A 15,976-nucleotide genomic window follows, 5' to 3' on the forward strand; every position below is an offset into this window, starting at 1 on the left:
ACATAAATACTTATTTAAATATATTTGGTAAATTTATGATGTTTAGCTCACAGATTAGATAAATAGATATGTGTATGTATTTATATATAGATAGATAGATAGATAGATAGATAGATAGATAGATAGATAGATAGATAGATAGATAGATAGATATAAATATATATTCTAAGAAGGATAAATGTAAGAATTAGTTCACCTTTATAGCACAACTCACCATCGCCATCTTGTGGTGAATTAGTAAACGTACAACCAACTATACTTAAAGGATTACTTTCTGTTATAATTTTTAAGCTAAACAACTAACATATTAAAGTTAATAAACATTAATTAAAACCTACTGACCTATATTTTCTCCAAAACAAAGTTTCATAACTTTCTAAAAGTTATATCTTTTATTCGCCGATGATGTCACGTTATCCTGCCCACTATTTTCAGCACTGCATGTTCAAAATACTTAAACCAATATCTTTGTGTTTAAAACGCCATTTTGAAACCTAGGTATTGTAAGCGGATTGGTACAGAGCAAAGGATACACACGGAGTGGGTTTGGAAAACAATTACATTTGCAGACAAGATTTCTGATATACGGTAGAGATATGTTAATGAAATGCTATTGATAAAAAGCGTATTTGGGGTAGTTAGTTAGTAACAGGCATAGAAAATATTTACTTACAGTGTCCCTTTAACATTGGGTGAATTATTCCCAAAAGTTAATTAGTATTCATCCAATCACAGCATTGCAGATCCTCACACATCTGTGAATGGCTGTTAGAGAATAGTGCGGAGTTACAGTTCTGGATAAATTGGGTCACTGAGCATTCACAAAAAAACTCTGGGTTGGAGAAAAGTGAGTGGATACTCTGTCCAATTTTGCCTTAAAAAATAATTTTGAATCCTGGTGGCACCCATTCTATATTTTTGATATCCTTGGGAACTTTTTGCCTATTTTTCTTGTAGATTAAGAGATTTTGTGGGACTGGATGCAGAGGAAACACAGAGCTTGACTATTGATAAACCAGGGTTTGGAGGAGCAAACATTTGGGGAAGTATAAAAATCTCTTTAAAGTGATGGTAAACTCTCCCCTTTTTAAAATCAGATCTGGAATGTAAGCGCTATTTTAGATGGAGTTTTTTTCATTATGTGTAATGAAGATGTGCTATAACTTAGTTATTAATATAGATATGAAATTCAAATACCCCACGTTACACCACCCACTTCAAAAGTCAATTTTCCTGTCAGCTAAATGATTGAATTACTCTCCAATCAATGCTCTAGCTACAACAAAAGTGCCATATGGGGAGAGCGCTGATTGGACAACAATTCAATCTGTTAGCTCACAGAAAATGTTACTTTTGAAGTGGGAGGAGGTGCATGCAGTATTTGAATTTCATATCTATATTAAAAAGTAAGTTATACTGCATCTTCATTACAGCTAATGAATTAAACTCCATCTAAAATAGCGCTTACATTCCAGATCTGATTTTAAAAAGGGGAGAGTTTACCATCACTTTAATTATTTATAAGCAGTTGTTGCATTTAGGGTCCTTATTAAGCTTTGTATTAGATGATTATAGGCCCAATATTTATATGTACTTACCCCCATAGTCTGGTTTATATTGTCTGGGAATCTAATTCACCTAACAATACGAGAAATTTTATTATAAATAGTGTTCACTTAATTCAGTTTATTGTAAGAAAAACCCTGGTGTTATGTTTAAGTATATTTTATTTTAGTAGTTTTGTATTCCCTAAGGTTGAGACTTGTTGAGGCATTAGAGAGGTTCTCATGCGTTTCTTTGGCTGTAGATATATATTCTGAATCTGACTGATTGTATTGTATTGTTAAGTTACCAAAACATAATTATAATGATAATATTTGGATAAGATTATATTAAATAACCGTTGTTAGTAATACATAAAGCATAATTGGTCAATGCTGGTTTATTTTACCTTGTAATAGATTTCACTGTTAAATTTGTACCCATAGGGTTAAAAACTAAGCAAAATAGTATATGTTATTTCATAGTATATCAGAGTTTGCTTTATGTATAATTAAATGGTATATCACTTGTTAGTATCTTGTTTAATGTTTAATAAATCTGTATACATATTTCCAAACTGAATCCTCTTTACTCCACAACTATAATTTGCTGTGTTTAAAAAGATATCACCTGATTAGAACTACAGAAAAATAATACGAGGTTACAGCTGAGATAGTTTTAATTATATCTGTAACCTTATATAAAATATATAACACATTGGAGGTTACTGCGGAGATAGTCATAATTAATATTGTAATCTAAAATATATAACAATGTTGTATACATTTCAAGAACACCTCTATCTTTATCAAGTCTTCAGTTAATCTTGAGAGATGAAATCTGCCTCTGGGAGGAAAAGTCTTGATTTCCAATTTGTAACCCTGGGATGCTATGTCCCCAGTCCAGGGATCTGGGACATCTCGTATCCAGGCTTGAGAGAACTGAGAAAGTCTGCCCCCCACCTGATCCGATCCCGGATCGGGGGCAAACCCTTCATGCTGATTTGGAATCAGCTGTGGGTTTCTTTGATTGTTTCCCCTTGTTCCAAGACTGATTGGGTTTCCAAGAAGACTTGGTTTGTTCCTGCTTGGAAGAAGAAGGGGAAGGCTTTCCTCTGAAGTTACAAAAGGAAAGAAAATTACTCTGACATCCTTTAGGCCTATTCTTCTTATCTTGAGGAATAAAAGACCCTTTTCCACCAGTAATATCAGAGATAATTTCTACCAACCCGGGACCAAACAAGGTTTAGCCCTTGTAAGGAGTCGTCAGAAGCTTGACTTTAAAGGAAACGTCCGCAGACCAGGATTTAAACCATAACGCCCTACCTACTAGTCTAACAACCTGTAAAATGGCATTGGCAATAAAAGAATTGGTCAACTTAAGAGCTTTAATCCTATCTTGACTTTCATCCAAGGAAGTCTCTACTTGAAGAGAATCAGACAAGGCGTCGAACCAATAAGATGCCGCACTAGTCACGCTGGCAATACACACAGCAGGTTGCAATTTGAGACCTTGATGAACATAAATCTTTTTCAAATAAGCCTCCAGCTTCTTGTCCATTGGATCCTTAAAAGAGAAGCTATCCTCAATAGGAATAGTGGTTCTCTTAGCCAGAGTGGAAATGGCCCCATCAACTTTGGTACAGTATACCAAAGGTCTTTAATAGAGTCCTCGACAGGAAACATTTTCTTAAAAATGGGAGACAGGGAAAAAGACACCCCTGGTTTCTCCCATTCCTGTGAGATAATCTCCCTAGCACGGTCCGGCACAGGAAAAACTTTCGAAGTGGAAGGCTCATCAAAGAAACTATGAAGTTTACTAGATTTCTTAGGACTGACATTGACAGCGGTTTTGGAGTCAACTAAAGTAGCTAAAGCCTACTCTAACAATACACAAAGGTGTTCAAGCTTAAATCTGAAGGATACCACCTCAGTCTCAGAAGAAGGAATTATACTGTCCGAATCTGAGATTTCACCCTCAGAAAGTCCCGATGTATCTTCATCAGACTTATGAGAAAGGGCAACTTGGGAAGCAGAACTGAGGACACCTTACTTTTGAATTACTTACTTTTGAATTTCTAGATTTCCTCTTGCGTTTTCCCTGTAATCTGGGAATGGCAGCTAATGCTGCAGATACCGCTGAAGATACCTGGGCAGCAAATAAACTCCACAAGGAGTTATAGAGGAATCGCAGGGCACTGAATGCGAGGCCATTGAGGCTTGGGAGGTAGCAGGATAAATCTGAGGTATTATTTTAACAGTATCATCCTGAGAGACATTAGGCTCAAAAAGGTTACCTTTATTTTGCAAGGATTTCTTGATACATGAAGAACAAAATTGCATATGAGCTGCAATTTGTGCATCTAAACATAATAAGCATGAATTCATGAGAGCAGACTTTTGCTCCATATCGGACATTTGTGACACAGTAAATAAACTTATACAGATAAGTTTCAAAGATTTTAATAATCAATTAAAATAAGCCATGGAAAAAATACACTTTAAAGGGACAGTCTAGGCCAAAATAAACTTTCATGATTCAGATAGAGCATGTAATTTTAAACAATTTTCCAATTTACTTTTATCACCAATTTTGCTTTGTTCTCTTGGTATTCTTAGTTGAAAGCTTAACCTAGGAGGTTCATATGCTAATTTCTTAGACCTTGAAGCCCACCTCTTTCAGATTGCATTTTAACAGTTTTTCACCACTAGAGGGTGTTAGTTCACATATTTCATATAGATAACACTGTGCTCGTGCACGTGAAGTAATCTTTGAGCAGGCGCTGATTGGCTAGACTGCAAGTCTGTCAAAAGAACTGAAAAAAGGGGCAGTTTGCAGAGGCTTAGATACAAGATAATCACAGAGGTTAAAAGTATATTATTATAACTGTGTTGGTTATGCAAAACTGGGAAATGGGTAATAAAGGGATTATAATCAAAGATAGTTTGTGAAACAATCACTAGAGGGCGCTGTTAATAAAGTGCAGAATTTAAAAATACCTTAAACTTCAAATACCTCTTACAAAAATTAATAATATACAAACACCATGTGGTGTGATATATATCCCTGTGGGGATAATATATGAATTAATTACTCCTATTCAACAGTAATTTGTGATATATTGTTTAAGCCTTCCTAATTATATATATGTGTGTAAACAAGTGAAATATCCCTAAAGATATTAATTTATGAAGCAGCACCTCTCAACACAAATATCATAAGCGCAATGTGTATCAAGCTAGGAAAAAACAAATGTGTAAAAACACAAGAGGGCGCTAATGTGTCTAATAACACCGTGGAGTGAAAATAACTAAAATATATAAATTGATATAGATAAATACTAAAAACTAAGTACAATCGAATTGCTAAATAATAATAATAGAAAGTGGCACCTCATTAATATTGCATAGTGAAATAGTTCAAATTATCACAGATAGTCTATTGGATCACCAGGAGTCCACAACAAATTCAAACAGGTGAATTCGGTTTCCAGATGGCTGCGAAAATGATCCTCTCCTCCGATGTGAATCAAATGATCTGTATAGATTACAAATAGAAAGGAACGACCATTGTGTGTATCAACAGCTCAAAGACCCCACACATACAGCGCACTCTAATCCAGGGTACTCACACTTTGGCTGAGCACACCAGTGTGCTTGTGGACACGATCTGGTTATCTGAGCCAACCAGCTTGCTCTCTCACAGGCAGCGTTCTCCTCGCAGCAACTAAACACCAGCACACTTCTTGAAACTTCACGGCAGTATGGTAATGAGCACCTTGCTTTGTAAGGAATGGCGGACAATGATTTAAAAATACAAAACTTCTTTAATCATTGGTATAACACAAACTCCTTCATACACAAGCAGGTGGATAGTGTACATAGGTTAAAAATTGCTACGCATTTCTCAGCACTATCGGCTGTTTCCTCAGGCATAATACAATACACATTTAAACCGGCTTTATAATGCCGCTCATTACCATACCTCTAATCGCTTGAAGGTGTGTGTATAAACGGACCAATGAGATCCTGTCTCATCTGTATCCACACCCAGCTATCATTCAGCCTATTCGTTAACCCTAATGCAATAGTGCATAAAAAGTATCAAAATAAAATATCTCTACAGTGATTAAAAATTCACATATACATCCTAATGTTTATTAAAATATCTGTTGGGATCAATGTTATTTAATAATTTTTATACCCATAGATTTGATTAATCCTAAAGATTATTTAGCTTTGTTCTAATAGACTATGTAGTTCTTAAGAATGATATGAATGGTTAATGCAGTTTGTCAAATCAATTGGTGATCCTTTAAATTACATACGGTTCTATGGTTTGTGCACCTTCTGAGTAAATGTGCCCCTTTAACATCGCCAGTTGGCGAAAAGTGATTACGTTCCCATAAAAAGGTGTGTGTGAGTTATTCACTCTGCAGGTATTAATATAATAACGGTAATTTTTATATATATAATCGTTTTGACATATTGGAGAACCGTATGTAATTTAAAGGAGCACTGCAGAGTCACCAATTGATTTGACAGACTGCATTAACCATTCATGTCATTCTTAAGAACTACATAGTCTATTAGAACAAAGCTAAATAATCTTTAGGATTAATCAAATCTATGGGTATAAAAATTATTAAATAACATTGATCCCAACAGATATTTCAATAAACATTAGGATGTATATGTGAATCTTTAATCACTGTAGAGATATTTTATTTCAATACTTTTTATGCACTATTGCATTAGGGTTAACGAATAGGCAGAATGATAGCTGGGTGTGGATACAGATGAGACAGGATCTCATTGGTCCGTTTATACACACACCTTCAAGCGATTAGAGGTATGGTAATGAGCGGCATTATAAAGCCGGTTTAAATGTGTATTGTATTATGCCTGAGGAAACAGCCGATAGTGCTGAGAAACGCGTAGCAATTTTTAACCTATGTACACTATCCACCTGCTTGTGTATGAAGGAGTTTGTGTTATACCAATGATTAAAGAAGATTTGTATTTTTAAATTATTGTCCGCCATTCCTTACAAAGCAAGGTGCTCATTACCATACTGCCGTGAAGTTTCAAGAAGTGTGCTGGTGTTTAGTTGCTGCGAGGAGAACGCTGCCTGTGAGAGAGCAAGCTGGTTGGCTCAGATAACCAGATCGTGTCCACAAGCACACTGGTGTGCTCAGCCAAAGTGTGAGTACCCTGGATTAGAGTGCGCTGTATGTGTGGGGTCTTTGAGCTGTTGATACACACAATGGTCATTCCTTTCTATTTGTAATCTATACAGATCATTTGATTCACATCGGAGGAGAGGATCATTTTCGCAGCCATCTGGAAACCGAATTCACCTGTTTGAATTTGTTGTGGACTCCTGGTGATCCAATAGACTATCTGTGATAATTTGAACTATTTCACTATGCAATATTAATGAGGTGCCACTTTCTATTATTATTATTTAGCAATTCGATTGTACTTAGTTTTTAGTATTTATCTATATCAATTTATATATTTTAGTTATTTTCACTCCACAGTGTTATTAGACACATTAGCGCCCTCTTGTGTTTTTACACATTTGTTTTTTCCTAGCTTAATAAAGGGATTATCTATCTTTTAAAACAATAAAAATTCTGGTGTAGACTGTCCCTTTAAATTTTATCCCAAATAATGATCGATCCCCAGCTAAAATTATGTGTGAAAAGTTAAGAAAAAACTTTTAATAAACATCAAATAAACTTCTAAAATACCCCTCAGGCAACCCCACACCTCAATTACTGAGGTGCTTTACAACAACTTTTTCCTCAGAAACATTATGAAGTAAAGCCGGTCATGTGACCGCAACTGCCAAGCTCAAATTACTGCTTGTACACAGAGAGCCACTAAAAATAGCTTCCTTGTACACTGAGTAACAAGAAATAACCAGTTTTAAAAAACCTGACAGTTTAAAATGTTGCATTGTTTTATGTTAAAGCAAAGGGGAAATGAATAAGCTGCTGAAATAGAAAATTCAAGTAAATATGGGTCCGAAAATAAAGCCTAATAAAAACATTTTACCCTTTCTTTTTAAAGAGTTTAAATGTTAGTCTCACACATGCTACTGTGCCTGCGTCATGCCCCAGTGTAACCTATACAAGAGGATTATCTATGTTCCAATAAAAAAGCAGTGCCTTTTAATTTGTTAAGTACATGGTATCCCCAACTGGAAGAAAAAGAACTTACCTGCTCCACTGTCCGGCATGTAGACATTTACAAGGTATGAGATGACACAGTTCCTCACAGAGTAGCCAACTCTGGTTTTCTAAACTAGGGCAGCAATTGTTAGGAAAATGCAGTAAGTACCTCTTTACAAGTTCCTAACTGATTTAAAGCCACCACTACCCGAATGCAAGGAATTACGTGGAATACGGCTAAACCCCAAAACTTGCTTTTAGATGAAATCTAAATTTTTCTTCAGACACCAAAACTTCACCTCTTCCATGCACCGAAGGCAAAGAGAATGACTGGGGGTTGTGGGTAAGGGAGTGATACTTAGCAGTTTAACTGTGGTGCTCTTTGCTTCCTCCTGCTGGCCTCCTGCTGGCCAGGTGTGATATTCCCAACAGTAATTACTCAAGCTATGGACTCACCATATCTTAGGAAAGAAACATTACATTATATTTTACACCAGCATTTTATCTACACAAGTACAATTATTGCTAGTTAAATCATATACTATTCCAACAAATCAATTATTGCGATAATTATCTTAAGACAGTGACATACTGCTTATTTAATTGTTGATATAATATTATATTAGATAATATATTGCCTAGGTTTTGACAGACTGCCATCATGATTACAGGTCAGGTCCACTGCAAGTAAATTTTCCTGATTAGCAGAGTATGAATATATTCACTGCAAGGATTTTCTGGATAGCAGTCAATGTTATTCTCTGCAATTGATGCAAGCACAGAATATTCTTTTCCCAATTTTAATGTAGTTTATTAAAAGTTATATTTTACTTTCTGCCACTACTCTTGTAGTTATATTTAATAAATATCTTAGTGGTCCAAGTGGGGTGGTATGCTATTTTTTTTCACCATTCTCTAGTATTGTATGTTCTATGTACCCATTTCCCCTAATACTATTCTTACATATTATTGTGATTTATAGTGGAACCCCTCTCATAGTGCTATTCGTTCTCTTTTCTCAGTCTATCTTCTCTTTTGTTGTCAATAACATTCTAACATTTGTTTAATGTAATAGTATTTCTAATGCTCTCTTTAAATATAAAATTTGAATTATGCAATATTCAAAATAGAAACATTAAAATGTATATATTTGTATCTATTATGTATCAATTTACTAAGTTCCCTACCACATACACTATTGAACTTCTGAATAGTATTTGTTAAATCGAATTTTACATAAAAAAAATTCTAATGTGGATATTTGTTTTAAGTATGAACATTCAAAAACGAAAGTAACATTCGATTACCGAATTTTAATGGATTTTCATTTTTATCAACATTCGGCTATCCAAAACGAAAGTCCACTGGACTATTTGTTCTACCAAACGAATTACACTTTCAGCACATTTGTCCATCCCTACTGTAGACATTAAGATTAGTTTACTATTTCTATATAATATCTAATATATCTGTTATATCTAATCTAATATATAAATTAGACATGTGCACAGGGGATATTTTCGGTTTGGACAAATCCTTTGTTCCCAATATTTAAAATACATTGTATTTCAAATATTTGGAACCGATGCTGTTAAGCATTCATCTTGTTTTAAACAAAATTAATATCGACCATCCGTGGAACATTTACAATAATTTTCGTTAAACTAATGTACATTTTCCACTGCTACAGGTGAAAAAGTTTACCTTCATTAAAGGACCTTCTCCAGGTTAGTGCGGCTCTCCAGAGTGCTTAGCAAAGTATTTTTAACTATTTGAAGGAAACTAATGAATACTTCCAAATTTCGGCATTATTTCTTAACATTCTTTAAATTTTGCATTACATTCTTTTGAATATTCTTGTTAAAACAAGAGTGAGCAACAATTAAATAAAAATGTTTTATCTAGCAGTGGGTTTGGATTGGATGTTATAGAGATTTTAAATCTACTCATTTCTAAAGATCCTTCTTCCACCCGAATGATGCAGGGGAAATTCAATCAGTTGAACTTTTGATTCAGTTCACTGATTCTGCACCAAATTGCTTTCTTATAGATCAGCAACAAAGAGGGTTATTGGTCAGCATGATCTGAATATGTATGAAAAGTTGTTTAAAATGTCCCATTAACTTGATCAACCAATGAGGACACAGGGTCTGTTTCTGCTATTTGTGAGAAGCATTTTAATTAGTTGACCAGCTGGATGCATTCTTATGTATAGACCCCATTTACTAAGCTGCTAATGCAGCAATCTAAGAAGCTGAAATCTTAAGTCCCTTGAAGTGGTTGTGTTAAATCATCCTGGTAAGGATTGACCAGAATGATTAACAAGTCCTGCTCTAACACAATTAGTTGCCCAAGTGCAGGGAGAACAGCCGTGATGCATGGTCATAGTGTCTGTCTGGACTTTGATAAATAAGGGTCTATGCATCTTATACTTTATATAATGCTACCTGAAATAGCTCAGCAGTGTAATATGCACTCTATAGAAGAAGACTACAGTTCTACTAGCAGACAAAGGGACTTTAAAGGCCACTATTGTTTTTTTGTTGTTGTTTTTTTGTTGTTTTTTTTACTCTTATGTGTAAGCTCTCTTATCGAAATCACTAATACAATGGTGGTAAAATAACGTTTACAAAATGTCATCCGTGATTTTATAAAAAAACAATTAAAATGAACAAAATGTCAGTAAATTGACATCACCAACAACACTTTAGACACCATTAATCCCCTCCAGCCAATTTCATTCAAAATAATATATAGTCTAAACCTGGATATGAGCTAATCTATAATATCTATCATTTCAATTATATTCTGGGGTTTATTTTCCAAGAAGAAATTTACAATAGCTGTAAAAATGAAGTATCTCACCTTAGCCAAAATGCAAACTAGTTATTGTCCATTGAATAAAACTACCAAAGTCTGAAAATAAATAATGTTCTATAAGAAATAATGAAAAAGCCCTGCAGAAATTTATTTTAACATCAGTTTTAAAATAAATTGCATTTTTGTTTTCAATCAGAAAGAATGAAATAAACATTTTTTTCTCTTTAGTAAAAGATGCATATCTGTCACCTAAAGGCTGATCTGCAGGAGCTCAAGAAAATTACAATTTTATTTGCCTTTAAAGAAAAAAAGAACTGAAGTTTTATAGAAACTATTATGCAAACTGTTTTTGTACATGCATTTCAATGTACCCCCAGGTATTCAAAGGCTTTATTTAGTGATGAAAATACCTTTGAATAGGTATAATTTAATATACAGCTTTTATGCTGCTTTTTTAAAATAAATTTGAGAAAAAATGTGTTTGCTGATGAAATTATACACTTCTAGCAGTGACTGTTAGGCATATAGGTGCTTCTATATATCAAGTAAATTATGTATGTCAAAGAAAGCTTGTTTCTCAAAATAACAATAGCATTGAATATAAATATTACTTGCAGTTAGGTTGAAGAAATAGCGTATTAATAACTATTTTGCTTTGATTTATTAAATAGATTTATTAATGTTAATCATAGAACAATATTTTATTAATAATGTGATATACAAACCAGTCTCCATTTAAATTATAGTGATCAAATAAGATGAGAAGAAAAACCTTCATTATGAGTGACATAAAACCCAAAAGTTTTATTTCATGATTCAGATAGAGCATAAAACTTTGCAATCTTCTTCTGTTATTATTCTCTTAGTATCCTTTATTGAAGGCACAGGAATGCACTACTAGGTACTAGCTGAACACATTGGCAAGCCAATGATTCTATATATAAATATATATATATTAGACATAGCAGGTGTTCCAGCACTCCAACCTTGGTTCTCTATCACACACCTGGGTGCAGTCCTTGAGAAACATATAGAGAAATACTTATTAAGTGAAGGGCATTCTCAGGATTTTTGAATTTGCAAAAAATATATTTATTTCAGATAGCAACAATTCTTCATAGTCAACGTTTCGGCTTTCTTAGAAGCCTTCTTCAAGACAAACAACATCTCATGTCAGCATGTAGCCATGCTCCACAAGCAGGAAATAGCGTTGAAACGTATATCATGATGACTCGGTCGGTACCTAACATAAAATTTTATGTTAGGTACATTGATGATGTGTTTTTGGTTTGGAGGGGTACACTGGACTCACTTATGAGTTGGGTTGGTGATTTAAATAGGTTGGATACACTCATACATTTTAAATATGAGTTCAATATTACAACCATACCCTTTCTAGACTTGAATATTATCAAATATGTACATGATGATGGTTTCAGGTTCGCTACATCACTGTACTCCAAACCAACCGATAAAAATTCTTTACTCCTATCAACTAGTTTTCATCCTAATCATCAGAAGAGGAGTGTGATCTCTTCACAGCTCATGTGAGTAGCACGAAATAACACACTCATGGAGACTAGAGATACCCAAGAGACAGAAATGAAGACAAAGCTTAAGAGGGGCTACAGAACCTTGGACATTAACATGGCACAGGAGAAATTGTCACAATATGATCAAAGGGCACTCCTACTCAAAACAAAGAATGAGAATGTTAACTTCAATAAAGTTAATCTCATCACTACATTTACCCCCGCCCCTACATAAGGTACTTGAGAAATCTGTCCGGACCAATTGGGACATAGTGAAGACTGACAAGTCACTCCCATTCACAAAATCAGATGCACCCATATTGTCTATAGGAAGGCTCCTAATTTAAAGGACATTCTGGTCCATAATGATCCAGTGAGATGTTATCAGAAGGGTACTTGGATGGATACCAGAAGGTAAATGGGTTGCTACAAATGTGGCGATTGTACCACATGCAACAGCATGTTGACAGGTTCTCAGTTCCATCATCCTCGGACGGGGAGAAGTTACAAAATCTTTCACAGACTAACCTGTACTAACAGTTTTGTGGTCTATATTCTGATGTGTCCGTGCTCCCTAGTTTATGTAGGGAAGACCTCAACTACCTTTAGGGAAAGGATGGCTAATCACCACCACGCTATAAGAGCTTTCATTGGTAAAAAAGAATCGGATCAACCTGTGGCTAGGAATTTTTTGCTAGCAGGACATACTGTAGCCAGTCTAAGGACAATGTTAATTGATCATGTGCCACCACTGAATTAAGGTGGTGATAGGCACAGGAAACTCCTACAGGTGGAAGCTTCATGGATTTATCGTTTGGATACTGTAGCCCCAAGAGACTTGAATGTTCAGTTGGACGATAATGTGTTCCTTTAGTCGGATGTGGCTATGATTGGACGATCAAAGTCTCATTCTTTTTGAACATAATAAGATCATGTCCCGTGGTTGAAGATGGACAGCCGCGGAATTCCCCTTTTTTTTCATAACAGTACTTGGGATCTCAACAAATGAGTGTGTCATCCACCTTTATAAATTTCTATCATGCTGTCTCAGGCATGAAGACACTTAGGCTCTAATTCAATTAACATAGTTTTAAGTTTTTGCAGTTTAGTGTGTGATGCAGATTCTTATCATGTGTTGTTTTAATATTTTTTAGTACTTAGTATGTATAGCTAAATTGTAATATTCTTAGGGCTATCCGTGTTTCAGTCACGCCTCTCTGTTTCACTGCTGGATCATCCTGATAGTGACGTAGCAGCCAATCGTCACGAGGGGGAGAAGATATGCAAATTAGCCATGTGTTTTGGCATTGGTATACAGGATTCACAGCAGGAAATGCGCAGTGTTAACACATCAGTCTGACTGACCTGGATACACTAGGCACATTAGGGTATAAATAGGGAACTGGTGTGTTTGTTAGGGAACATTTGGAGAAATTAGAATTACCCATTGAGAAAGGTGCCAGTTTGGTACCGAAACGTATGGGGTTACTTATGCACCTATGAGCTGATGTGAATTATATCATTCTCAAGACCGGTGAGTGCAGCGTTTTCTTCCTAAGGAGGATTAATGGATTTGGTTTTTTTGCACGCAGCACCCTGGCTGTTGTTTGGAAGTTATAGTGAGTGAACCTGGAAGTGGATTTATATATATATATATATATATATATATATATATATATATATATATATATATATATATTTGAAAAAGGTTGCTAGCAGCAGTCTTAAAAACATACAGTCTTTATTGAAACATCAGTAGTAAAAACACTCCATGGAAAGCCACAAATGCATTCACAACATTTAGTCCGCTAACATGTTTCGGCCAGGGGCCGTAATCATAGCTACTGGACTATGCACCTGTGTACCTTAAAAAGCACCAGGATTACCATCTTGGATGACGTCACTTGCATTGAAGTTCCAGTTTACGGCGACGACTGTATGAAGAGGATGCTCTGCGCTGGATGTCTTCAGGATGGACCTGCTCCGCGCCAGATGGATGAAGATAGAAGATGCCGTCTGAATGAAGACTTCTTGCTGCCTGGATGAGGACTTCGCCGGCTGGATGAAGATCGAAGATGCTGCCTGGATAAAGACTTCTTGCCGGCTGGATGGATCCTTCAAGCGTGACTTCAAGAACTGTAAGTGGATCATCAGCGGTTAGTGTTAGGTTTTTTTAAGGGTTTTTTGGGTGGGTTTTATTTTTAGTTTAGGGTCTGGGCATGTAAAAGAGCTAAATGCCCTTTTAAGGGCAATGCCCATACAAATGCCCATTTCAGGGCAATGGGGAGCTTAGGTTTTTTTTAGATAGTTATTTTATTTGGGGGGGTTGGTTGTGGGGGTGGTGGGTTTTACTGTTGGGGGTGTGTTTGTATTTTTTTTACAGATAAAAGAGCTGATTTCTTTGGGGCAATGCCCCACAAATGGACCTTTTAAGGGCCATTGGTAGTTTATTGTAGGCTAGGGTTTTTTTATTTTGGGGGGGATTTTTAATTTTGATAAGGCTATTAGATTAGGTGTAATTCTTTTTTATTTTTGATAATTTGTTTCTTATTTTTCGTAATTTAGTGGGGGGGTTTTGTAATTTAGTTAGTTTTTATTTTTTGTAGGTAGATACTTTTTGTAACTTTTAGAGTAGTGTTAGTTTTATTTAGTTGGTAGTTAGTTGAATTTTAGTTTAATAATTATAATAGTTTAATTGTTAGTTTAAAATAAAAAAAATAATTTGACAGGTAAGTTTTAATCTAATTTAAGCTAGGGAAATTGTAATTTTAATATAAAGTTAGGTGGTCGTTAGGTTTAGGGGTTGCTAGTTTAAATTAGTTTATTTTGTTGTGGGGGCTTTCGGTTTAGGGGTTAATAGTTTATTTTAGTATATTTCGTTGTGGGGGGCTTGTGGTTTAGGGGTTAATAGGTTTATTATAGCGGCGGTGTTGGCGGACGGCAGATTAGGAATTAATAATATTTAAATGGTGTTTGTGATGCGGGAGGGCAGCGGTTTAGGGGTTAATAACTTTAGTATAGTGGTGATGATGTCGGGAAGCTGCAGAATAGGGGTTAACAAAAAATTTAGTGACGCCGATATCGAGAGCGGCAGATTAGGGGTTAATACATTTAATATAGTGTTTGCGATGCGGGAGGGACTCGATTTAGGGGTTAATAGGTAGATTATGGGTGTTTAGTGTACTTTGTAGCAGTTTAGTTATGAGTTTTATGCTACAGCTTTGTAACATAAAACTCATAACTACTGATACTGGTACGGATCTTGTCGTTTTAGGCTGTACCCCTAATTTTTTAGCCTCACCGCAAAACTCGTAATACAGGCACTATGGGAATCCCATGAAAATATGTAATTTTAACGTGTGCAGGACTGACGTTGCGGTACAGGCGAAAAAGTGTGCAGTACACCTATACCGAAAACACTTGTAATAGCGGCGGTGCCTTTTTAACACTGAAAATGCCATATTTTCAGGGTTACAAGCCGCAATGCAAAACTTGTAATCTAGCTGTTTGTTTGCCTGTTGAAACCACCACCTATACCACAAAATTTCAACACATCAAAACTCACGGTAGAAAAGCTAAGTAAACAAAAGACAAGCACAGAGATTAAACTCTCAGTGGCACCTGTGGCATTTTGTATTGTACATTGCAAATCCCACTTCCATGGAAAGGGTGACAACAGACACCATACATGCTTTGAAAAGTGAGTAACATTTGTTTTTCCTATTGCCTGAGAGAGACCAACTAGTTTGAAAGAATATTTCTGCAGCTGCTTTGAATACAATCACCTCTTATCAGTTGTTTGCCTGAGTACATTGTGCCTTTAACTTGTGGTTACAGACAAGCTTGATGTCATGATCCTCCTATTCCACCTTAAATGTGTCAAGCAAATACTATATACCACCTT

The sequence above is a fragment of the Bombina bombina genome, chromosome 4 (assembly GCF_027579735.1).
Source record: "Bombina bombina isolate aBomBom1 chromosome 4, aBomBom1.pri, whole genome shotgun sequence".
In the NCBI taxonomy this organism is placed as follows: Eukaryota; Metazoa; Chordata; class Amphibia; order Anura; family Bombinatoridae; genus Bombina; species Bombina bombina.